The sequence below is a fragment of the Cibotium barometz genome, chromosome 8 (assembly GCF_041138505.1).
Source record: "Cibotium barometz isolate CiBa-2024 chromosome 8, ASM4113850v1, whole genome shotgun sequence".
Lineage (NCBI taxonomy): Eukaryota > Viridiplantae > Streptophyta > Polypodiopsida > Cyatheales > Cibotiaceae > Cibotium > Cibotium barometz.
This window is the reverse complement of record NC_141053.1, coordinates 10,744,486-10,771,439: the sequence shown is the minus strand read 5'-3', so window position 1 is coordinate 10,771,439 and position 26,954 is coordinate 10,744,486.

The window sequence follows — 26,954 nt, the reverse complement described above, 5'->3', positions numbered from 1 at the left end:
AATACTATGGTTTCATTTCAAGTTTGCTTTAAAGACAGCTGAAGCTGTAAAAAGGTAATTTCATATTGGGTACGTAAGTGATGTGTCTAAATTGTATTTTGCATGAGTGCTGCTAGGGGGCCTGGGAACTCTTTTCCCTGGTACCCAAGACAAAACATAACCAAATTTCTAAATGGATCCTATCAATACAGTGGTTGGGTGGTTGGCTGGTGGGCGGTTGGCTAACCCATGGGATTGGATGGGGGTTAGGCTGGACTGATGGATCCCTATAATTAAAAATTTAATTCTGTTCAAGTTACGATAGTTGAAGTAAATCATGGATAATCCTTGTTCTATGGAAAAGAATCAATGGCTATGCCTCTTTGACGAGGAAAAAAACGTTGGTCTCTATGATCCAAGTACAAGTTCCTCCCTTGATCCGGCCATGTGACCTGCGAGTTCAGTCGGAATGAAAAAGGGAAGTCAAGGCCTTTGACTACGTTAGAATAATTCTCCTGGAGGAATCGCCTATGCTTTCTGGGCGAGGGAAGTTTTTTCGGGTTCGGTTTTGGGAGAACCGAGGGATTCGTCTCTTGTCCGGACATTCGTGGTGGGTGAGGCCCCGAGTGGGAAACCCTGCCCCGCACGTGAGGATGCTACTTCTGCTGCTAGCTCCCGGATTCCATTGCGCAGAGGGGGCAGGGGTCTCACAGCTGGTATCAGAGCTTTGTTGAAAGCTTATGAAGGAAAAATGAATTTTATCAGAAATTTATAAACTCAAAAAGAGCATTTACATATTGTATTCTCATTCCTTAAGCTTCATTAATGAAGGCTTTTAATCGATGAATTGGGTTTTTAGATGGAAGTACCGCAATTGTGTGGAATCCCTGACTTGCTTGAGGCCTAGATATGATGGTATTTACCTTATAGCTCCAAGGACCATAACCACCTGTATATACCGTGGGTATACTGCAGCTCTTTACTGACAATATATACGAGTGAATCTAAGACCTTGAAGTTATAATAAAAAATGCTATCCTAGATGATGAATTCGAATGCTGGTTGATATGATTTTAGAATTCTGGTTGAGAGTTGATGAATTGATTTGGATTATGATTGAAAGATGATGATTTCTGAATTCTGATTGAAAGAAGATAAGTTGAATAAAGCCACAATGAGGATGAATGAAGAGAATCCTAGTGATGATGTTAGTAACTAGAAGATGATTATGACTTTCAACACTTTGACCTTTGACCACCCAGTAGACCCAATTGAGGAATGACAAATTGAGAACCTAAGTAACTGAAATTTCCATGGGAAGTGTTCAGATGAAATTATTGGTCTCATGGACCATTTTTGTGTTGAAGATATAAATGAACTATTTTTTGATGATGAGTTTTGTATGCTTCTTCTTATAGAAGGAATCTTTATCCCAAGATTCTGTGAAGGTTGACCAAACTTTAAGGAACCCCAGAATCAGTTGGATCTAAAGATGGATTTAAATTATAAATAAAGTGGTCTTTTCACCTAAGATTCTTTGAGTATCTGTTAAGTTGGAAAAATGGACTTGATTAAGAAGAGAAAGAGTCAAGAAGATGATTATCCTCTAGCTGGCGAGATGAGGACATCTCGCGTTTTTCAAGTGGGGTAGGATGTAAGATTCCTCTCCCCTGCTTTTGAGATGTACAGGTGTAAGAATCTTCCCTTCAGTCTCTTGTAATCATCCTCCCTTAGAAATGGAAAAAGATCTTGTTTTACCATGTTTTGGCCTTCAGAGAGAAAATATCTAGAGAGAGGTAATTCAAAATTGAGATATTTTTTGATACAAAAATTCTCTTGATATCTAAAATGGATTCCCTTGAAATAGAAGTTCAAAATGAACTTTCCAATGTGCATTAGGAATTAATTGAATATGTGTATAAGAGACCTTAGCCTAAGGGTCCACATTTTCAGAAATTTTTGGATTAAGGTCCAAATAAGGTTCCAAAGGGCCAATAGGATTAATCCTAGTGGGGATGATAAAAATGTAAAGAATAAAATAAAATACCCCAAAAATGAGTAAATGCTCATATAAGATGAAGAGTTGACTGAGTAGTACAGGGTTTATTAGTTAAAAATTAAGGTATATTAGTTAAAAAATGGAATATTTTGGTAAAATGGTGTATTTTTGACATCACAATAAAGGAGGGAAAGTCACTTGAGGTAGGCGCCTTTTTTTTCATCATTTCTTGACATTTTTAATTCATAAAAATCAAGATATTTTATGTCTCCTCTCTCCTGATGCAAACTAGATCAAAAAGGGAGCCAAACTGATCCAAATCTTGTCCAAATTGGGTCAAACTGAAGTTGGAAACCTCTAAAACCCAGTTGGACTTGGTTGGTGGCCTCCCTCACCTATAAATAGACCCCCATTCCTTTGTATTTTTATATTGGAGTAACTTTATGCTAGTGTAATTTTTAGTTTAGTATATTTCTATTATCTCTCTACCTTGCCTCTCCATTGTGAAGCTTGGGGCTTCACTAAACCTCTTCTTTCTTGAAGATTACCCTTTCCCCTTGGTGGCCAAGCCTCTTCCATGAGGGCTACACCATTTTTACAAGGTAAAGAATCAAGCAAACTAAGGGTAAGCCTAAACAATGTTGTTTATGCTCTCTTTTTAATGTTATTCTTCTTCCCAACCTCCCTCATGCTTGGGAAGCATTTTATTTTGTGGTGTTTCTCTTAAAACCATGCTTTTCTTGATTATGATGAATTAATGTTTATGTTTAAGCTTAGATTTATACATAAACTAATTCTTAGGTTAAAAGTGTAATTTTAACCATTCTCAATTCATAGAAATTGTAGGGAAGTTATGGCAAAATTTTCTTGTTAGAAAATAAAGGTTTATACATAAATAATTTTATTCTAAAAGAGGAACTTTGAGTATTATCATTTCATAGAAAATGTGGGGAAGTTATGGAAAAATTTATAGCCTTAGAAAATTAATTTATGCATAATAATTTTTATGCTAAAAGTGAAATTTTAATCATTGTCATTTCATAGAAAATGCGAGAAAGTTATGGTAAAATTTATATAATTAGAGAATGAATTTATACAAAATACATTTTATGTTAAAAGAGGAGTTTTGAACATTATTCAATAGTCAGAAAAATAAAGAAGGTTATGCATAAATTTCATAGAATCATTCAACGGATTGAATGAATGTAGGAATGATGAGAATGGATGTGAATGGATGTGAATGAATGTAAGAATAATGAGAATGGATGTGAATTGATGTGAATGACTATAGAAATGATGAGAATGGATGTGAATGGATGTAGGAATGATGAGAATGAATGTGAATGGATGTATAAGAATGATGAGAATGAATGTGAATAGATGTGAATAGATATAAGAAAGAAGTGAATGAATGTGAATGGATGTGAATGGATGTGAATGGATATGAATGGATGTGAAATGATGATGTGAATGGATGTGAAATGATGTGAATGGATGTGAAATGATGTGAATAAATGTGAATTGATGTGGGATAATATGATTGGATGTGAGTTGATGTGGGAATGATGTGAGTTGATGTGGGAATGATGTGAGTTGATGTGGGATAATATGATTGGATGTGAGTTGATGTGGGAATGATGTGATTAGATGTGAATTGATGTGGGATGATGTGATTAGATGTGAGTTGATGTGAAAATAATGTGATTAGATGTAAGTTAATGTGGGAATGATGTGATGTGATATGGAGTGATGTAGAAAAATGTGGGAAGATGAGAAATGATGAGGAATAATGTGAAAGGATATGGAATGATGAGAAAAGATGAGGAATGATGTAAAAGGATGTGGAGTGATGAGGAAAGATGGGAATTTTGTTTGGAACTATATTTGTATGTGAAACTTGTTTTTTAAAGATTGTTTTATGTCAAGAATGTTGGGGAAGCATTTTGACCATCTTGTGAATAAGGTCGTAGGGACCTAAGTGAAAAAGTTACAACAACTAATGGAGAGTCAATGAAGGATGTCTCGCATGTGGCAAGGTCGGTCGAGGTCTTGACCAGCCTCGGTTTGATTAAAATGGTGAGCTTCCGATACGGTGGATGAGGGACCAAGGAAGCAGCCTATGAGTGAAACGCTAGGTCATTTGTGCGAAGGAACCCAGAGGGTGCTGACCATATGGTGCTCCGGTTCTGGGGTCGCCTAGGATACCCACACGTGCGTTGAGGAAGAAACTCTATTTTTTAAAAGGACTGTTTTATGCCAGAATGCTGGAGGAAGCATTTGGCTTATGTTTAACTAAGGAGAAATTCATTGCAACAGCTGCTGGCGGGGAGTCGTCAAAGGACGTCGCTCTGTGACAAAGCCTGCCGAGGTCTTGACTAGCCTCGGTATGGTTAAAATGGTGTGCTTCTGATACAATGGGTGAGGACCGACAAAGCGATCCCCTGAGTGAAGTGCTAGGACACCTAAGTAGGATCCTAGAGGGTTCTAACCACGTGATGCACGGGCTCGCGGTTGCTAGGACACCCATGCATATGTCAAGGAAGATATGGATGCACTGGAAAGGAATTATCTATGTGAACTGGAATTCAAGATTGAATCTCGTTGGTTGACTATCTGGTCTTCCAATGGAGAGTCCGGATGATATTTTTGTAAAACAATGGACTAGATATTTTGGAGGATTATGATCAGTAATTGATGGTTTCATTAAAGGACCCAAATCTATGAAAAAGACAATTGATGGTTTCATTAAAAGATTGTTTTAAAGACAGCCGAATCTATGAAAAAGACAGTCGAATCTATGAAAAAGGCAATTTCATATTGGGTGTGTAAATGGTGTGACTACCTTGAATTTTGCTTGAAGCGTCGGCGGCTAGGGGGCCTGGGAACTCTTTTCCTTGGTACCCGAGACAAAACATAACCAAATTTTTATATAAAGGGATCCCACCAATATAGTGGTTGGTGGGCGATTAGGCTGGATCGGTGGATGCGTGCTCTGCGATACATTCAGATACGTCAAGTTACGCTAGTTAGAATAAGTCCCTAGAAGATTCTTGTTCTGTGGGAAAGAATCAGTGGCTATGCCTGCCTAAGGGGGGAAAAGGTGGTGATTTTATGAACCAAGTGCAATTCTCTTCCTTGATCTGGCCATGTGACCTATGGATCAGATTGGATAGTTAAAGCCTTGACCCTATGGATCAGATTGGATAGCTAAGGCCTTGACCCATTAGATAAATCTCCCATTAGATAAATCTCCCATTAGATAAATCTCCCATTAGATGATTTTAAAGGTGGAATCGCCCGTGACTTCCGGGCAAGGGAAGTTTTTCGGGTTCGATTTCAAAGGAACCGCTGGGCTAGTCTCTTGTCCGGATATTTGTGGGGTGAGGCCCCGAGTGGGAATCCCTGCCCTGTGCGCAAGAGGCTGCTGCTTTCGCTGGCCAGGGCCCCGGAGGAGGCCGCGCGAAGGAGGTAGGGATCTCACAGCTGGTATCAGAGCACACAATCTCACTAGATTAGAATAAACCAATGTGTGCCAGATACAAAAGATAAATACACACCCCAAAATGAGTAGATAAGAGGGTGTACATACGCACAGTGGAAAAAAACTCCTAGTGTGAGGGAAAAAGTTCCCCGACAGCCTAAGTGTGTTCACACACATCACTACCATATAATGCTACAAATCCCCCCTAGAGTAATGATGTGAACGTATACAAGGTATGGCCAATCAATCCTAAAAAGGCAGTAAGCTCAAAGCTTTACGAAAAGCTTCAAACTTTTCATGAGCAAGAGCCTTCGTGAATAAATCTACCATGTTGTCATGTGTAGGTGCATAGACCAAGCTGATCTCTGATGTAGAGAGTCTTTCCCTGATACATTGGTAATGCATCTCAATGTGCTTAGTGCAAGCATGAAACACTGGGTTCCTCACAACTGCTAATGCGCTCTGGCTCTATCAGTGAAAATCGTAGTGCTAGACGATGTCCAACACCCAAATCAGCCATAAGATGTCTAAGCCACACACACTCAACTGTAGCTATAAAAGCTAACCTGTACTCAGCTTCATAGTTGGAAGTGGCCACTATAGGCTGCTTCTTTCTAAGCCATGATATACATGAATCACCAAGACAAAAGCAAAACCTACTAGTGGACACTCGTGTGTCATAACATCCAGCCCAATCTGAATCACTGAAAGCATGCATCTATGACACCCCCCTTTGGATAAAATAATCCAAAATACTAAGTGCCTTGTAAATAGCAAAAAACCCGCTTAACATCCTGCCAATGCTTTGTACCTAGGTTATGCATAAATCTTCTCAACTGTGAGACTGCATATTGTATATTTGGCCTCGTGTTGCACACATAAATAAGGGATCCAATAGCATGCTGATACAAACTAGCATCAAAAGAGTCTCTTGCATCTTGAAGACTAAGTTGAGTACCTGTCTCCATAGGTGTAGCCACAAGTTTACGGTCTTCAAGATTAAACCTCTTCAATAGCTTCTGTATATATTTAGACTACAGCATAACAATGCCATCATTGTGCTGCATAAACTAAATCCCAAATAGTAATGCAAGGGCCCCAAATTTGACATCTCAAAGGATAACTGCGAATCAGCCTTAAAGACTGAAATCTGATCTATATACCGTGAGCCGCATGTCACTCATCAACGTATACTCTTCACATAGAGGGTACTCTCTGTTGGACTATTGCAAAAATCATTTGCAACCAAGTATGCATGAATCTTCTCATACCAGAAGGCCATAAAGAGCCTTCTTCAACCTACTTTATACTCTTCTCCTTTCATTAGCAAAACCAAGAGGCTGTGATACATACACCTCCTCATGTAAATCACCATTCAAGAATGTAGTCTTAATGTCCAACTGATGTACATTCCACCCATGATGTGCTGCCAAAGCAATGAGACACCTAATGGTAATCATACGAGATGTGGGTGCAAAGGTCTCATCGTAATCAATGCCCTTTTGCTGGACATACCCCTTTGCAACAACAAGTCTAGCCTTGTAGTAGTCAATGCTACCATCTACTTTGCGTTTTAACTTGTAAACCCACTTAGTACCAATGGCCTTCTTGCCATGAGGTAGATCTATCAAATACCAGGTGTCATTCTTAAGTATAGAGTTATACTCATCCTGCATAGCATGCATCCAATGATCATCATCCTATGCTTCCTCAAAAGAAACAGGTTCCTCCTCATTACATAAAGTAGAAATGAGAACATGATCCACATGACAATAATCTACATGATGAGAACCTAGACGAGTTCTACTAGGTAAAGGAGATGCCAACTTGCTATCCCTCAATGTTTGCACAAGCCGTTTTGGCATACGCCTAGATTCTTCTATGGCTGATCTCTCCTCACCCACCACATTCCTCATTATAAAAGGCTAATTTGCAAGCTGATTTTGCACCTGCACTTGGTTGAGCATTCAATTGCTCTACATATGGCTGCTCTCCATTAAACAAAGGTAGGAGCGAATCAAACATGTCCTGTGAGCATACATTCTGTTGTTTTTTGCATTGAAAGCATGGGCTAAACTGAGTTTTTGACAAAAACAACATCTCTACTTACCAGAATCTGCTTTGAGGCCGGATGGTAGAGTCTATATCCCTTGCTTTATGAACTATATCCCACAAATATGTATTTAATTGCCTTATCATCAAGCTTATTGCATTGTTGCTCAGGCACAAGAGCATAAGCAAGACAACCAAAAGCACGCAAATGAGCCACAGAAGTCTTCCTACCATGCCAAGCTTCATAAGGAGTTTTATACTGCAAGGCCTTAGTAGGGCATTTGTTCAACACATAGTTTGTGCACATAGTTACCTCTAACCAAAAACCATGAGGTAAACATTTGTTCAACACATAGTTTGCACACATAGTCACCTCTAACCAAAAACCATGAGGTAAACCTTGGGCTTTCACCATGCATCGTGCCATCTACATGAGAGACATGTTCTTCCTCTCAACCACACCATTTTGTTGAGGTGTGTATGGCATTGTACATTGATGCCTTATGCCTTTTTCAGCCATATATGCATGAAATTCCTTGGACATATACTCCCCCCCTCGATCTGAAATGAAGGGTGCCAACTTTACATTCACATGCATTTTCATCCATGGATACAAAGGGCCTAAAGCACATAAAAACCTCTGACTTCTGCTTTAATGGATACATCCAGCTATAGCTGGAGTAATCATCAATAAAAGTGACGAAGTAGATATATCCCTCAATAGATGGTGTCCTCATAGGACCACATACATCACTATGTGAGAGATGTAAATTATTAACATCTCTCACGGATTCATCCTTTGGAAATGATATCCGATGTGTTTTACTAAGAATACACCCCTCACATACATGTCTATGGGTCTCAAGAGTTGGCAACTTAGACACCATATCATGCCTTTGAAGGCATAACAAACTGCCATAATTCAGACGGCCAAATTGTGCATGCCATAATTCTGCATGACTCATAGCATGAGTCATAGAGACTGAGCAAGCATCATGCTGCAACTTCTCAAATACATCCATCCATCTTGCATAGGCCATGAAATAAGGTACCTGAGACAATGATAGAATAACCATCATTTCTATCCTGAGTTTTACATCTGTCATCCACAAATTTCACCATCAAGCCTGACAAGGCTAAGGCTGAAACTGACAGCAAGTTCTTCTTAATACCTAGCACATATAAAACTTTAGAAAGAGTAAATGTGCCCCCATTTCAGTGAGCACAACTCTACCAACTCCTTTGATAGGATATGAGGAACCATTTGCACATGTGATAGTTGTTGCACTTGGGATAGATTTCAGAGATGAGAACAATTTTTTTTAATGAAGAAATGTGCTTACTAGCACCACTGTCAAAGTACCAAGCATTCGATTCTACCATTGACATGCATACATCATCACATGAATAAAAATGATCATAACTGCAATGTACAGTCCATGCCCAATCATCTTGAGCAAACTTGCAGATTCCTTCTTCTCTGCACTTGTTGGTGCAGATGCATCAGCCACCATAGCCATGTCTGATTCTTTCTTTTTCTCCTTCTCTAGCCTTTTTTTACACTCATTTATGTAGTGCCCTGGTTTCCTGCAATAGTGGCACTTGCTCCCCTTATTTTTAGGCTTATTATCTTCTTTCTCTGCATCCTTACCTTCTAAGGATTCTTATTTTGGCTTATAGCCACCATGCAAAGAAGCTTTACCTTTGCCTTTTTGGCAACAAAAGCCTGGTCACCAACTCGCATATAACAGATCTATTTTGCCTAGATTGCTCTTCTTATAAGAATAGTGAAACCAGCTCATCAAATGTAAGGGCATTTAGATTTCCCTTCATCCATGAGTCTAAGGGTAGAGGCAAAACTCTGATAAGAATCCGATAATGCATTGAGAACTATGAGCACCAATGTACTATCAGGATATATCTCATCCACACTAGCGAGCCGCTCCTTAAAATATTTGATCTTGGTCAAGAAGCTATCCATTGAGTCTCCCTCATTCATGTGCTCAGACTCCGACTGTTTGCACAAATATGCAACAGGTGCTTCATTGCGGACATGGTATAATACAGCAAGTGCATCCTATGCCTGTTTTGAAGTCTTACATGATCGAATATGAGGAATAATGCTTCGCTTCATAGAAAGTGCAAGCAATGCATGTGCCTGTGCATCTCTTCCATCCCATCTCGTTTAAGTAGCAGTGGGAGGTATTGGTGGTACATGTGGAGGAGCCACATCTATATCAAATTCTACTTCAGATGTACCTACAGCACCTAGTTGCACTAGTAGTTGTCAAACAGGACGAGTTTCACTACCACTCACCATATTCCAAAGGCCTTTAGCAACCAGTACATGCCTCATCATATAGGACCACAATGGGTAGTTAGTCCTATCAAGTTTGTCCTCAGCACCACACAACATGTTGAATACATCACTACTGTCAGCCATGACTTTCTACCAAATGCAAAATCTTTCAACACACTACAAGTACTCATCAGTATTCACTGAGTACTGAATGCAACCCCGGATGGCTGCCAACTGACTGAATCACCTGCAAAGTGTATGAAAAATAACACAAAGTAGAGAATAGAGTGTTACTGGGAGTGAAAGTATGATGGTCGATGTTGTTGAAGACACTGTAGATGTTGCTACACACCAAATCTTTGCTGCTGCATAGTCCAAACACCCAAAATCGAGCAAAACCAATCCAAAATGACACCTATCCAGAACGTTTGTAGAAACCTTGCGGTGCCCAAAACGTGCCTGAATCATGCCACGGACCCCGAAAATTTAGGATACTCCGTATACAACACACTACATTATATACCTTCTTCTTCTAAGAGGGTATCTCAATCAAGACAAAAAAACAGGGTCGTGAAGCTATGATACCAATTGTTGGAATTAGGGTTACGATTGCAACAATGCACACACACAAGATATAGAAGCTTGAGATCACACAAGCTCACTAGATTAGAATAAACCAATGTGTGCCACATACAAAATATAAGTACACACCCCAAAATAAATATATACGCACAGGGGGGAAAACCTCATAGTGAGGGAAAAAGTACCCCGACGGTCCTAAGTGTGTTCACACACATCACTGCCATATAATGCTACAAGAAACTACTTCAAAACAAGGAATCTATGTAGAAACCTTGTCTAGCTATCTCATTATACCAAGTTTCATTCACATAGAGGAATTCATAGGCCTAATAAGAAGAAGAAAATAAAGCAACCTCAAACATGGCATTCAAACAATTACACAAGAAGATGATGCCAGTAAAGGAAGCGTGGATTCCAAAGATAATATTGCAAACTCAAGGATATCATGAAGGTGTAACCCAAGTTAGGATCCCAAAAAGGTGAACCATGCTCCCAAAAGAAGAAGAGGTATCCACCCAAGAAGTGTGGATTCCAAAGGTAATACTACAAAGGATATCATAAATGTGCAATTCAAGTTTGGATCACAAAAAGGTAAACCATGCTCCCCAAAGAAGAAGAGGTATGCACCGAGGAAGAAATCTACACCAAAACAAAGACCCCAGCAACCAAGGTACCATTCTCAATATCCAAGAAATCATCCAAAGATGGGTATCTACAAACCTACTTCAGGCGCAAGGATATTATGAGGACAATACCATCATATGGGTGTCTAAACCTGTTAAGATTAATCAAGTTTCATCATCAACTTTAACACAAGGTACTCAAAATAATTTTATGGTGTGGAAACCAAAGCACAAACAACCTAACCAAATATAAAACTCTACTCGCCCACACTAGGAGGCATTTCTTATCACTTCATATAAAGAGATGCAATTTAGAGATGTCTCTATAGATCATTTACATGAGGGCCACTCTTTGAACATTAGAGTTGAAGTTACAGAAGCTTAGTGTGGTAGACACAAGAACCTACTCTCCTAAAAATGGAGGTAGCCCCACAAGAACATGTTGCTCACATGGTGGACGGACAAATACCAGGGAGCCACAAGAACCACTACTTGCCAAGGTAGAATGCCATAAGAACATGCCATGAACACATCTTGTAAAGCATCATTGGAAAGAGTGTAAAGGTAAAAGACTTTATATAATAGCCAAATGGATGTTGCCAAGAAGAAATATTAGCATAAAGGGCCAAATTAGACTCGTGAGTGTCTAAATCCTAGCAATGAAATACTTCAAGGGTCGAATGATAAAGGACATACAAGGATTCAAAGAGTTTTCACCACCGTGATTCTTCCACAATCGAGGTCATGATTTCTAATGCCTACAAAATCACAGAGGCTAAAACTCACACAAATGTGCAACCACATGGCCATAGTGTTTTCTCATCATATTTCCATTCCAAGAAACCATTATTCTACAAAAATACATAAAATTTCACCACCATGTGATTCTCAAAATCATGCCTATGGTTTATTCATAAAGAAGAATAATCATCATCAACAACAACTCGCCAATCCTCCTTATATAATACAATAAGGAAGTAGTTGCTCAGTGAGTATAATTTTACTCACCCACTGATGGAAACCTCTTCATCAACACCTTCCAAGTACACTTTTGGATGGGTGACCATGGTGGGTGTATGCCTGACCCATGGTACATCCCATCCTTTGGACTTCCTTAAAGTTCCACATCACCACCCCCAACAACCAATGATCTCATCCAAATAGCCTCTGACCCTTTCCAAGAAATGGTTCCACAACCTCACCAATTGACTAAATCCATTCAATCCTCTCTAATAAAATTTTATGGGATGCACCCTTTTATATTTCATGGTATATCAAGTTGACCAAGGTTAAAAGGACCTAATTTTTCTTTGACTGCAATAGCTCTAATAAAAGTTTATGGACTAACCCTTTTATAGTTCATGGTATATCAATTTGACCAATGGTCAAAAGGACCAAATTTTTCTTAATAGATTAAAAAACACATGGGAAGTAAAGTAGGTTCGGTCATTACAAAATACTCTAATAATCTACAAAGAGACACATTAAACTGCAAAGATGTGCTCATAGAGATTGCTTGGCCAATACTCCTCCGGACCTCTACCTCTCTCTCCATTTTGCTAACAGCCATAGAATTCCTGATAAACTCAATAAATATTGTAACCTTGCATGTGATTGTGCAAAAAAATTGAGAGAGAACAAATCACGCGCAATGGCCCCCCATCCCAATCAGGACCACATATGCTATTAACATTTTTCTTTACTAGCTAGCTTCTTCATCCCTCTGGAGGATCAAAGACATGTAATATCTACTTATCAGCACCAAGCATACATCTACCTCGACAAAGTCTTCAACTTGATCATGAGGACTAACAAAGGTTGCCACACCCAATTATATGCTAAAGCATGAGTAATCTACGTCAAATATCAAAGATGGACATGCCAAACTCATGTATAAACAAGCTATAAAGCAATGGTGTGTCTAAATCTCAAACTTGGACATGCATCATAAAGGTTCGATGGATAATTTATGGTTTTTCTTGCTCTCCAAGAGCATGTGGTAGTGAGTTAGGTTGTGCTTGCTAGTGTTGTAATGCATCAATATATTATGAGATAAAGAAATGTACAAGAAATAGGCCAAATAGAAGCTTTGGGTGGCACCTTCCTGGTCGTAGTCTTCTGAGTGTGTCTGAACACTTATGGTTGTGCATATAAGGTAATTTCTCACATAATGAGGAAACTCTCCCATTGTGCAACTGAGCTTTCCCTCTTATTAAAAATCTCTCTAATCTTCTCTCTAATTCATGCTAGTGAGTGTGTGTGAGTGATTTGAGGTGAGAGGAAGTAATAGTGCTTGTAGTACAACGCAATGGTGTGACAACATTGTTAAGGAATAACATACTACCTTACATACACAAGAGAAAAGAGAAGAGAAAGATGCATGTAAGAGTCAAATCCGGTGAATAGCATGTGGCCAACCCTATGAGGGTTAACTCCTCGATGTATGAAGTTGCTATAGTGGCTCACTCCACACTCTCCTTGAGTCACCCAAGGAGAGATCCAATTCTAGGTAGAGATCAAGAGGGGAGGAGTTATGGAGAGCTCAACCCCTACCTCATGCCACTAGTATGCAAATAAGACATGGTAGATAGCAAAGACAAGGTAACGAAAGAGAGAGAGAGAGAGAGAGAGAGAGAGAGAGAGAGAGGAGAGCACAACCATTCCTACTCACATACACCAACAATAAAAGCAAGCAAGCAACCACACAAGAAAGCAAGCAACCATAAGCTCAAATGAGAGAGAGAGAGAGAGAGAGAGAGAGAGAGAGAGAGAAGGCAAACTCAAGTGAGACAAATGGGGATTTTCCCTTTTCATATTTCATCGAATGTCTTATATACATGAGCTTATATTTATAATGTCTAGCTGCCCAATTACAAGTGGGCACCCAAAACTAGTCTTCCTAGTTTTACTAGTTCTATGTACATCAATTCCTCATGATTGGCGTTACACATGCCATAAGCTCGGTCATACCATGTCTCATATATAATCAGTGCATTGCATAGTTAACAAAAAGATAAGTTACAAAAGGGGTCTAGGAGCCGTGCAAAGGTCACGTTAACCACCGGAATGGTTAATATACCCCCCTCCCTTAAGCAGGTCCATCCTCAGAATTAGCCAGATATATCTATAATAGATGGAGTAGGTGCGGATGAAATCACAACATGAGGTAGGAGTAGGAGGGGCTCTATAGAAGACCCAGTAGCTGGTCCAAAAAGTAGTCTCCATCATGTCTTCAAAAGTTTGTAGTCACCAAGCCGGCATCCACATAACACGCTCATAATAGCCGAAGAGCTGCTTGAGGGTTGGCCGTTTATTGATGTCAAAAGCCAAACCTTAGGTGCCTTTAACATAATGGTCCCAGTTCAGAAACGACTCCAGCAGCGTGATGATAAGATTGAAGAACCCAATAGTGGCTATCATGGCGGCTAGGTCAGAGACCTGGTCATAACGGCGGATGAACTCCTCAAAGCACCGAACCATATTCTCTTTTGTGCAGGGATGTTATGTGGACGGTGAGGAGAACCATGGAAAGTTGAACTTTATCTTCAATTTCTTCTTTTGCTCTGTATGAAACACACTCCATGCCCACCGTCGATAAATGGGGAGGTTCCGAAATTGGAGATCAACGAGCTGGTAGGGAGTTTGCGAGGCTCCGACCAGAGGCTTCGACCAAGACAGGGAGCTCCGTCGCCATGTCCATCAAGGCATCCACCTTTTTGTCTAAGGTGCTGGAGGAGGGAGTAGAGGGTGTGGGAGGAGGTTGCGCTACCTGAGCCTCGGCATCTCCGAGCTACTCTTGCAAGGTATGGATAGTGGCCTCTGTAAGCTCCCAATGCTTGAAAAAATCCATTTGAGTGCGGGCGAGAGTGTCCTCTGCAATAATCTGGGCCAACTTTGTGCCTCTTGATGGAGACCCTGGATAACAATGAGCTCGTGATGTGCCTTTTGGGTGCTACATGGGCTTGAGTGACCTATTGCTGGAGCTTAGTGATGTGGGTAATGGCATTCCCCCAACTCCTCTGTCTCAGGTCTTCTCATCAAACTTCTTCTGTAGTTGCATGTACTAGAGGTTTGTCTGGTATAGGTCCTCAAATAGAACTCGCTCCTAGGCTTTGGCTAGCAGCATTTCTCTCTAAGACATCTGAGCCATTTTTTGCTGTCGATAAATACAATCGGTCATTTGTGTAATAAGCTCACTTTCCATTTGAGAGAATCTGAGCACAAAATTGGGTATATCTCCGTGGGCTGCATGTACACTCTCTGCATAAGCCTGACTAGAACGGAAGCTGCCCAAGCACGCCCAATGAAGAGTATTTATGTTTTGTGTATTGCTAGGGGAAGAAGGGCCGGACTCTGAATATGATGGCATTTTGTTGAAGCATTTGGGAGGGGTTATTTCAAAGAGGCTCTTGTTGAAAAAAATCATGTTTCTGCTTCTCTTCCTCTTCCTCCGTGTTGGTGGCTTTTACAACTACTCTGAGCTCTTCTTGTGTGGGTCTTGGGCTGGGCGGCAAAGCCTGTGTTATAACTGTTGGCTCATGGTGTGGTCTCTTTGCTAGTGGTGGATTAGAAGAAGTGGATGGAGAGGGTAATAAGGTCACATGGCATATGGCCTGCTCAGCTAAATTGCCTAGGGCAACTCCTCCCATCTAATTGCATAGTAGAGTACTCTAGTAAGCAAGGTAGCACAGCCACCAGCTTCCCAGCCACCAGCTTCCCTTGGGGGTTTTAATAAACTGCGTGTAGTTCTCTGAAAAGGTAATCCTCCCAATTCACCATTTTTCCCTAGTGGACTTGAACCAAAGTAGACATACTGGAACAACTGAAGCGGTCTGTCCACCTAGTGGTGAGTAAAACTATAATACTCGTGTGGGCGTGACAAGTCCTCTTGTGCAATATTCACCCATTCAACACTATCCTTGTTGGGGCTACCCCTGTATAAACCTCTAATGAGCTTTGATGCATTGTTGAGGCGGACGTATGGCTGATCCATAGGTGGTAGTGACAAGGAATCCCTGACTAGCTCTACACACTGAATTGCACTTAGTGCATCTGGCCTTCGATATCTATTACTGTGCTAGTGTGCTGATTGGCGTCATAGGTCTCTGTGAAGTATAGGGCATTGTGGAGGTCTGGCCCCAGAGCTCTAAGGTGGGTAGTCTCCCCAAGCCAAGCTATTCTAGCTTTTGTTCCACAACTGGGTCTATAGCCCATAACCCTATAATATGGTCCGGTAGTAATAAAGGATCTTGTGCTCCACCTTATGATTGTTCTTCATAAGGGAGTGTACAGTATGCCCATTGACCTATTTCATAAGTGCTTCACCCAAGTGTGAGAGCTGAGTTGGGTGCTTAGCATATTCTTTGAAACTGCCCCCTACTACAGGTCTCTTCCTCCTGATAGAAGTGTGACGAAAAACCTCTTCGGAGGAGTTGGAGGCTTCTGACATGTTGTTGGGCTAGTTGGTGAGTGTGGGAGCTCGAGAGAAAAAATGGCAATAGTTCGGCTAAGGTGAGAGATGAAAGTGAGGAAATAGAGAGGGGGGGCATATTTATAGCTTTGGGAGAAGGGAACGGGCGTGGCAAGTCTAGGGTACGGCCGCAACACTGGCATGGAATGGACGTGGCAAGGTGGACGAACAGCCGTTGGCCAATGTGAGCGAATGGGCATAGCAAGTCAAGTGAGTGGGTGTGGCTTCAAGATATACAGAGCAAACGGGCACGGGCTTTTGATTTTGAGAAGGGAACAGGTGTTCAGTCATCACTGAATTGGAATGGAACGGCCGTTGGGAACTTCGAACGGGTGCAACACCCCAACTGAAGAAGGAATGCTCGAGGCAAACTTGGAAGGGCCGAGGCACTCCAAAACCTGAGAAAGGAATGTCCATGTAAACTTCGGATGGGCGTGGCAAATGTGGAACACCCGTGGCTTCTTCTTTTCTTTTCTCTCTTTTTTTGGATGTGCACCCTAAAGCAGGTTTTGTACACAGAGGCTATGCTGCCAGCACCCCATTGTGGGTTTTGTACTGACCGCGTGCCCAGTTCGCTAAAGTAAGGAGTCAATTCCAATTAGGCAAAGGTGAGGTGGTAGGGGTTACTTCCTTAAAGGATTCTGATGCGAGTGGTAAGGAAGTACCTAAGGCTAAAGGAGTTGATGATGGCATTGTAGTACTTTGTCGTTGCAGCCTCACAAGGATAGGTGGGGGGGTTGCTGACATTGAAGGTACATCTTGAAGGTACATCATTAAGGAGCTATGTCAACGGCAGCATGAGGGTTGTGGTGTCACTATGAAGCTTTTGCTTTTCCTTCTCTTGGGCAATCCTAACAGCGGATGTTACCTTAGTACTCCATTGAAGGGTAGAGGACTACGGAGTGACACAAGGTAGAGGCTTACATTGGGGAGATTTGGGGATCCAAATGTAATGATTGTTCTCATAGAAGTGTTCAGCTCACAGAAGAGGTTTTGGGATCCACTAGGGAGTTGATTTTGGATAGACTTGAGGGTGCGCGGTTGAGGGTGACGCTATGGAGAGAGCTTGGGTTTGCGTTTATCCTATACCCTGTAGGCTTGAGGTTGGTGAATGTGTTGCTGACATTGGGGATGAGGAGCTTTTGGGTGCATGTGGGCAAGGGGGATGGTTGGACCTTTTGGGGATCCACAACTTAGATTCGCCCGCATAATATCCTTGCACTGCAAGAAGCTTTCGAGGTACCCAATGGCTAGATAGCAAACCCTGTGGAGATTTGTTAGTGAAGTTAGCAATGTTAGTTGGGTTAGTGTGACATGGTGGGGCAGCAGCTTGTGAAGTGGCAATGCGAGAGTGGGTTGCTACCGTGTATGGTGGTGGGGTGTGTGAGAGTGGCATTGATGTGGTTGGTATGATTAGCGGCCCCTTTTTTGGGGGCACGGATTGAGCTAATTTTTGAACAAAGCTTGTTGAGGTGGTCATTCCTAACCACAATTGAGTTGGCTTCACCTCCCAATCTTCTTCTTCTAAGTAGACCACTTGGGCCATATTGACCACCACGATATGTATTTGCCTAAGCTTGGCTTGCCTTTATTTGGCTTCTTCTTGTGCAGTGCATTTCATATCCTCATGGTCCGTCTTTCGCTGTTTTTTATCATGGATGGCTTTTAAGGTGGCCTCTGTGAGAGCCATAGTAGTGTTTTAGTTTTCTACCATTGAAGTAACCAGCCATCTAAACACCATCTAGTGTTTTAATGCGCACTGTTCCTTGCCATGTTATCTCAATGACTAGGAAAGGTCTCTAAGCAGCTTGAGCTTTTTCGTGTGTGTCTTGGTACTGAGAATAAGAGGACCATGTTACCCTCATTCATCTGTTTATCCTTAAGTTGGTCGTCAAACCATTGTTTAACCTTATCCATGCTCTTCTCTCTCTCTCTCTCTCTCTCTCTCTCTCTCTCTCTATATATATATATATATATATATATATATATATATATTTGCATGCACATAGAGATATATATATATATATATATATATATATATATATATATATGCATGCACATGTGTATGTGTAAGCACATGCATGTTATGTGTATGTGCATGTGTGTGTGGGGAGGGTGGGTGCTTGGGTAGGTGCTAATTTTATATGTAAACATTTCACTAAATAATTTTCTATGTTCAATTGTTCTCTTCTTTTTTTGATTTCCAATTTGGTGGATCCATAGTGCTTATCTAGATTCCTTACTTCTTTTTATATTAGTGCTTGTTTATTGATCTTTTTCACTTTGTTTGACTAACTTTATATTTTCTTTTGTTGTTCATTAGAATGTTGAGTAAAGATGGCCTAAAATTTCCTCTTGATTTTCTTTGGTCATGTTTGGACTTATTCTCTTACATATAACGGTTTGAACTTAAGTTTAAATCTAGATTTTATTCAAGAGAATTTGTTTGCATATATGCCAATTATACTTGCACACACCCCACCACAATGCATGTACTCAAGACATGTCTCACTTTCACATTGCCTAATACTATATCAAACCGTTTTAATTCACTATTGACCACCACACCCACCAGCTTTACTCCATCATAAAACTCAACCACTCTAGTACATCCACATATGTGGACACCTGGGGTCATAAATCTTCACTACCAACTTGCCCACCATTGACACCCTCCCTCTTAAAAGGTCCATGATGAGGACAAAGAAGATGCACATGTTTTAGATTTGATCAGAAATATTTTAGACTTTGTAAAGGATAATATCTAGGATTCTAATGCTTCTTGTATTCAATTATTGCATCTTGTTCTCTTTTTAATTCCACCCTAAATTATATAATTGTGCACCTATCAATCTTGGTGGAGTGTTGTTTGCTTTTTAGTGTCATTCTTAGAATGAGAGTTACTTTGGTCATTCATCACTCTAGCTTCCTTGGGGTGTATATTTTGGGATCATTAGATTGTTTGTTCTTTTGGATGTACTTGTGCTTGAATAAATATGCATGCACATATGTGAAAGTTTCTCAATCATCCACAAGATCTTGTTGGCTACATATTTCATCCATAAAAATAAGTCTAGCTAAAAAATGTAGAAGTCAGAAGGCAAATACACCACTTGCCAAGCCTCTACTTGGGCACCCATGATCTTTTGCTTAGTGTGTGGGAACATTCTCTCCATGATGTTTAGCAGCTCAAATGGGTGGTCTCACCATGTATACAACTACATAATTGCTATTGTACTCAATTAAAATAATGAGGAGGGGGCTAAAAACTATAAGACATGCAAAAATTATACTCAAATGGATGGTCTCACCATGTATACAACTACATAATTGCTATTGTAAGTGAATTAATGAGGAGGGGACTAAAAACTACAAGACATGCAAAACTTGTCCATTGCATGACAATGGAAACCCCCTTAAGATTCCTCTTTGTCCTTTTTAACATGTCCATTTATATGGAGATGGTTTGGACTTTGGGCTTATTTATTACGTAGGTATGTTGGTGGATATATTGATGACCACGCCTTCAAGGACGCCCACATTGGCATGCTTCTCCTATGTTCTAGATAAGATGATGAGAATGGATAGTAAATGGTGCATATGCACCACTACAAAAGGAAAACAACGAAAAATGTGGGTGAGTGCATATCTTGATGGGACACACAATTTATTTGCTTTAAAATATTGTTGATATAAGGTAGCAAAGTTTTTTGTAAAGAGGAACCAACAATGACGGTAAGATTCCTCTCTCCAGCTTTTTAGATGTAAAGATATAAGAATCTCCCCTTCAGTCTCTTGTAATCATTCCCCTTCAGTCTCTTGTAAAGATATAAGAATCTCCCCTTCAGTCTCTTGTAATCATTCCCCTTCAGTCTCTTGTAATCATTCCCCCCCTTCAGAATGGATGTAAGGTTCCTCCTCAGTCCCAAAAGGATATATAAGTTCTCCTCTCAGTCCCCTGTAATCATCCCCTATTTCAGAATGCAAGAAAACATTGTTTTCCTTGTTTTTGGCCTAGAGAGAAAATATTATAGAGAGAGATAATACAGTTTTAAGATATTTTTGGATATAAAGTTATCCCTTAAATTTAAAATGTATTTCCCTGAAAGAGAAGTCTAAAAAGAGTTTTCTAATATGCATTGAAAATTAATTGAATATGTGCACACCTTAGCCTAAGGGTACCCATTTTCAAAAAATTATGGATTAAGGTCCAAAGAGTGTTCTAATGGGCCTATAGGATTAATCCAAGTGTTTGAATAAGAAAAATGCAAGAATAAAAGAAAATCCCCCAAAAATGAGTAAATTCTCACATAAGATAAAGAGTTTAGTACTGGGATTTATTAGTTAAAAAATGAAATTTTGATACCTCGGGAGGGTGAGTGGAGCTCATGAAGAAGGTGCCTAGAAATCACATCAAGGAGGTAATTTTTTATCCAAAAAAATCATAAAGTAGCTAGATATTTCATCTCTCATCAAATTGGATCAAAAAGTGGGTTTAACTAGTCCAAAACTTGTCCAAATTGGATCAAACTGAAGCTGGGAGCCTCTAGATCCCAGTTGGACTTGGTTGGTGGCCTCCCTCACCTATAAAAAGACCCCTATTCTTTTGTATTTTCATCTTAGAATATTTACATGCTAGTGTAATTTTTAATTTAGTATATTTTCTTCTTCCCTCTTTGTTGGCCCTCCATTGTGAAGCTTTGGTGCTTCACTAAACCTCTCCTTCTCTTGAAGATTACCCTTTTCCCTTGGTGGCCAAGCCTTTTCCCTTGGTGGCCAAGCCTTTTCCTTGAGGGCTACACAATTTTTGCAAGGTAAAGAATCAAGCAAACCAAGGGTAAGCCTAAACAATGAAGTTTATGCTTTCTTTTTTATGTTAATCTTCTTCCTAACCTCCCTCATGCTTGGGAAGCTTTTTATTTTATGGGTTTCCTCTTAAAACCATGCTTTTCTTGATTTATGATGAATTAATGTTTATGTTTAGGCTTAGGTTCATGCATAAACTAATTTTTATGTTAAAAGTGTAATTTTGAACATTCTCAATTCATAGAAAATGTGGAAAGTTATGGCAAAATTTTATCATTAGAAAATGAAGGTTTATTCATAAATTAAATTTTATGCTAAAAGAGGAACTTTGAGTATTATCATTTCATAGAAGATGCGGGGAAACTATGGCAAAATTTTTATCATTAGAAAATGAATTTTATGCATAATTACTTTTTATGCTAAAAGTGGAATTTTAAGCATTCTCATTTCATAGAAAATATAGGGCAGTTATGGTAAAATCTTTATCATTAGAAAATAAAATTTATGCATAAATAATTTTTATATTAAAAGTGAAATTTTGAGTATTATCATTTCATAGAAAATGTGGGGAAGCTATGGAAAAAATTCATATCATTAGAGAATGAATTTATGCATAGTAAATTTTATGCTAAAAGTGGAGTTTTGAGCATTATTCATTTACTAGAAAAATAAAGAAGGTTATGCACAAATTTTTAAGATTCATTGAATTTATGAGAATTATGGAAATGATTATAAATATAATTCATTTAGATAAAAATGGATTAGTAGGTGTGCATAAATATTTTATGCTAAAAGAGGGATTTCCATGATATTTAATTTTGGGAAAAAAGAGAAAAGAATGTGAAAATATTCATAGGGGTGCATCGAGAAAACATAGATAAATTTTTAATCATCAGAAAGAGGAATTATGGGTATAATTGATTTTGTAAATCCCATGAGATTGTATGCATAAATCTTTTATTCAAAAAGAGGAATATTGAGTATATTTTATTTTGGAAAAATTGAGGAAAGAATGTGAAAATATTCATAGGAATGCATCAAGAAAACATTGATAAATTTTAATCAGAAAGAGGAATCATGAACATATTTAACTTTTGAAATTATGAAGTATACGAGAAATGGAATCTTAAGCACATTCTGAACGGGAAAAGGATTTCCCGAAAAAAGACCAGAAACACACTTAGTAGGATGAATGTAAATACTTGTGGGCTGACTTATTTCTAGATTCCCTGGAAAAGGAATCTGAAATTCTTGAAAAGATCGAGGGTCCAAAAGAGAATGAAATTTAAACTTAATTGAATTGAGTCAAGAAAAAAGTTACCTTTAACTGAGCCAAGTAATGGCCGAGACTTAGAAAGTTCTGTCAGTATAAAAAGTAGAGAACTGTACTTTTAACCTGGTTGATGTGGAACAAAGATTCTGATAACTAGATCAAGGAAAGTTGATAATCAAAACTGATTCGCTCTCAAAGCTAGAAGAGACCACCTTGTTTGTGGAAATTGGATTGAGGTGAGGAAATGATGTGGGGTGGTGTGTAGTGATGTGTAGTGATGTGTGGAAGGATGTGGAATGTGTGGATTGATGTGGCTGATGTGGGATGATGTGAATGAATGTGGGATGATGTGAATAAATGTGAAAATGATGTGGGATGATGTCAATGAATGTGGAAATAATATGGGATGATGTGAATGAATGTGGAAATGATGTGGGATGATGTGAATGAATGTGGAATGATGTGGGATGATGATGTGAATTGATGTGGAATGATGTTGAATAAGTGGAATAATGTTGAATAATAAGAATGATGAGAAATGATGAGGAATGATGCCAAATAATGAGAAATGAAGAGGAATGATGTGAAATGATGGAATGATATAGAAAGATGAAAATTTTGCTTGGAGACTATATTTGCATGTGAAACCTATTTTTTAAAGATTGTTTTACGTCAAGAATGATGGGGGATCATTTTGACTATCTTATGGAATGAGGTTGTGGGGGGGACCTAAGTGGAAAATGTTGCAACAGCTAACGGAGAGTCAAAGAAGGAAGTCTCGCGTGGCAAGATCGGCCGAGGTCTTGACAGCTCGGTTCGGTTAAAATGGTGAGCCTATAAGTGAAGCGCTAGGTCATCTGCGAAGGAGCCTAGAGGGTGCTTGGGCATTGGGTCGCCCAAGATACCCACACGTGCGTCGAGGAAAAAAAATGAGTTGGAGTTATTTTTTGAACACAGGCATGGATCTGGTTGATTGTCCTTGCTGGTCTTCAACGGATGAGTCCAAGACTCTTTTTGGTAAATGGATCTTGTTAGTTGATCTAGCTGATCTTCAAAACGAAGAGTCGATATGGATTTTATGGAAAAATCATGATTATACTCTTGGGTACTATGAGCTAGGAACTATTGAAAAGGCCCCTGAGTGAAGTACTAGGTGAGCCTAGAGAGACTGACCAAGTGGTGAGCATTATAGTTACCGATGATGCCATAGGTACGCTGAGAAAGAAATGACTAAAAATTGGATTTTATGGTTGGAAAGTGGAAAAGTTAGAAATTGGATCCTGGAACTGGAATACTGAGGACTATGATGGAAACATTGTGGTTTTATTGCAATGCTGTTTTGGAAATAATTAAATCTAAGAAAAAGGCAATTTTACATTGGGTGCGTAAGTGGTGTGTCTATTCAATTTTTGCATGAGTGCCAGCTAGGGGGCCCGGGAACTCTTTTCCCTGGTACCCGCGATAAAACATAACCAAATTTTTATAATGGATCCTATCAATACAGTGGTTGGGTGGTTGGTTAACCCATGAGATCGGATGGGGTTGGCTGGATCGATGGATTCCTATAATAAAATTCAATTCTGTTTAACTTATGATAGTTGAAGTAAGTCACTGGATAATTCTTGTTTTATGGAAAAGAATCAACGGTTGTGTCTCTTTTGATGGGGAAAAAAACATTGGTCTCTATGAACCAAGTGCAAGTTCTTCCTTTGATCTGGCCATGTGACCCGCGGGTTCAGTCGGAATACAAAGGATAGTTAAGGCTCTTGACTACGTTAGAAGATTTTCCTGGAGGAATCGCCTATGCTTTCTGGGCGAGGGAAGTTTTTTTCGGGTTCGATTTTGGAAGAACCGAGGGATTAGTCTCTTGTCCGGACATTCGTGGGCGAAGCCCCGGGTGGGAAGCTCTGCCCTCCTGACTTCCACTGCCAACACTCCAGAGTAGTTCGATGCGCAGAAGGGGCAAGGATCTCACGATTGCCATATATAAATAGGTAGTAAAGTCTTTTTTTTTTAAAGAGAGAAACAAACAATGACTTTTTTTTATGAGAGAGACCAACAATGACTTATTGATTGCCATGTATATAAATAGGTACTTTCGAATGATATTTCTTTCCCATAGATTATATGTTGACATGGTTGGGTGTATCTAGGAAGGGGTGTTTAGTTTTCTATGCATGAAATATTCAAGTATTTAAGCTTTTAGTTGGAATGTTGAAAGCTTTGGAACATGGATTTTTTTTTAAGGAAAAGAATAGCAATATGGGGATCTACTTTTAAGAATTTAATTTACAACCTAAATTGTGAAAAGTGTAATGATTAAGAGTGTATAATGTCTAACTTCATTGTTTCTAAGACTTAAGCAACATAAATCCAACATAGCACATGCACTTTATCGATAGTACATTTACAAAGTAAATTCTGTTTACAAACGGGAAAAAGCAAATCTCAAGAAAATTTTCTCAAAATGATAATTATAAAGATCAAATTTATTGTTTTAGATACAATAAAAACATAGAGCCACCTTTTCATTTTTGCAGTTTAGAGAATTTATGCTTTTAACATTGTTCTAATAAACAAATTCTTGTGGAGTGCTTTACATCTCGTCTCACTACTTAGAACTATTTATGAATGGCATGGAACATATCATATCACTACTTTAATAAACAAATTCTTGTGGAGTGCTTTACATCTCATCTCACTACTTAGAACTATTTATGAATGGCATGGAACATATCATATCACTACTTTAGTAACTAAATAGACTTTTAAAATGGGTGCCCTAGTCTTTAAAATGGACTTTCATTTTTTCCAAAGTTACTAAAGAATCTTGTATAGTTGAGTGATTCACAAATTTCCACTTATTTGCCTATTATGTGTCATCAATATACTGCCCACTACACTTTTGATGATTATTCTTGGTACTTGGAGCCAAATTTTATATAAAGAGCTAGGTATAGTTCTAAATCATTTTGTACTAGTGGGGTACTAAAGTTTCTTAGCAAAATTTCATGATAGTAGAAAAAATGTATGAAGGTTTACATAGATAATCTTAGAAATGTATGAAGGTTTTCATAGAAAAAATGTATGAAGGTTTACATAGATAATCTTAGAAATCATAAGAAAGTTTCACATTTTGATTAATTTTTCTATGAAAGATGAAATAAAGTGGCTTTTTCTTAACACATTCATTTTTTTAGATATTATATTTAATCCAATCAAGGGAAAAAATATACATTTCTTTGGAATATATGGCTCTAACTTTAGCCCCACCAAGTACTTAACTAAGTTGGCTTATAGTCTAGTTGTAGATTATAAGTTCGTCTCTTCCATGGCACAACTTGGGTTTAATGCTCACATGTCTACACCCACTAGATGTGTACTATAACTTATTCATACCTACCCCTACCCCCGACGCCCAAACCACACCAAAGAAGAAGAATAATAAGAAGGGAGGGGCCATATAGAAGTTTTTGGTAGTTAGATATTCATGATTAAAAGATAAGAAATGTTTACATAAAGTAGCTTTTGACTCTATCATGCATAATGCTCTATAACTTGGAGATGTTTAAACACTACTTTAAAACAGCTAATAGCTTTATAAGCCACTTTGTCCACTTTCTGCAGTACCCACTCTCATTGGAGCTTAGATCTCTACCTCCACACAGATCCATTGCCTACAAAACTCACACACCTTCTTGCCAACACACTAACACTTAGGCGTGGCACTTCAGGAGGTCAAATAGCTGTCGGATGCAGTCGAAATAGCGAATTCGCTGGCGCCCTTTTTCTTGAGAAAAACTGTAAATTCCTCATCAAGCCTTGGAATTGGAATCATTGGAGCTAGCCCAAAAGGCTTTTTGGGTGTGCTGAACATGCTGGTGGCCTCAGAATCTTGAAATTCATTAAGGAGAAGCTACATCAAGCTCTGGATCAAATCTGCAAGTGAAACAGAGATTAAGCATTCAATAGTTGGTCAAATCTCATGTTTTTGGACTTGATCTTCTACTAGACTAACTGCACTAATCACTGTATTTTGGTGCAATTTATGGTTTAAACTTACCATTGGGTATCTGATACAGATCTCTATCAATTTAGATTGAAATTTCAAGTTGGTTTGATGTTCCAACCATCCAGTGTACAAAACCAACTATCCTTAGCTTTATGCAAGTTTTGGTGTATTCATGCTTGTAAACTTGTTGTAATCATCATTAAACACCAAATTGGAGTTATAAAAGGGTAGACACTACCCTTGAATCTTGAATTGGATCAAGAGGTAAGACCCCTTCACATCATCATGAGCATTGCACAAGAAGTAGCTAAGTTCAACAGGAAGCAATTCCATACATAGCAAACAAAAACCATGTATTTGCTCATGAGGAAGAATCTA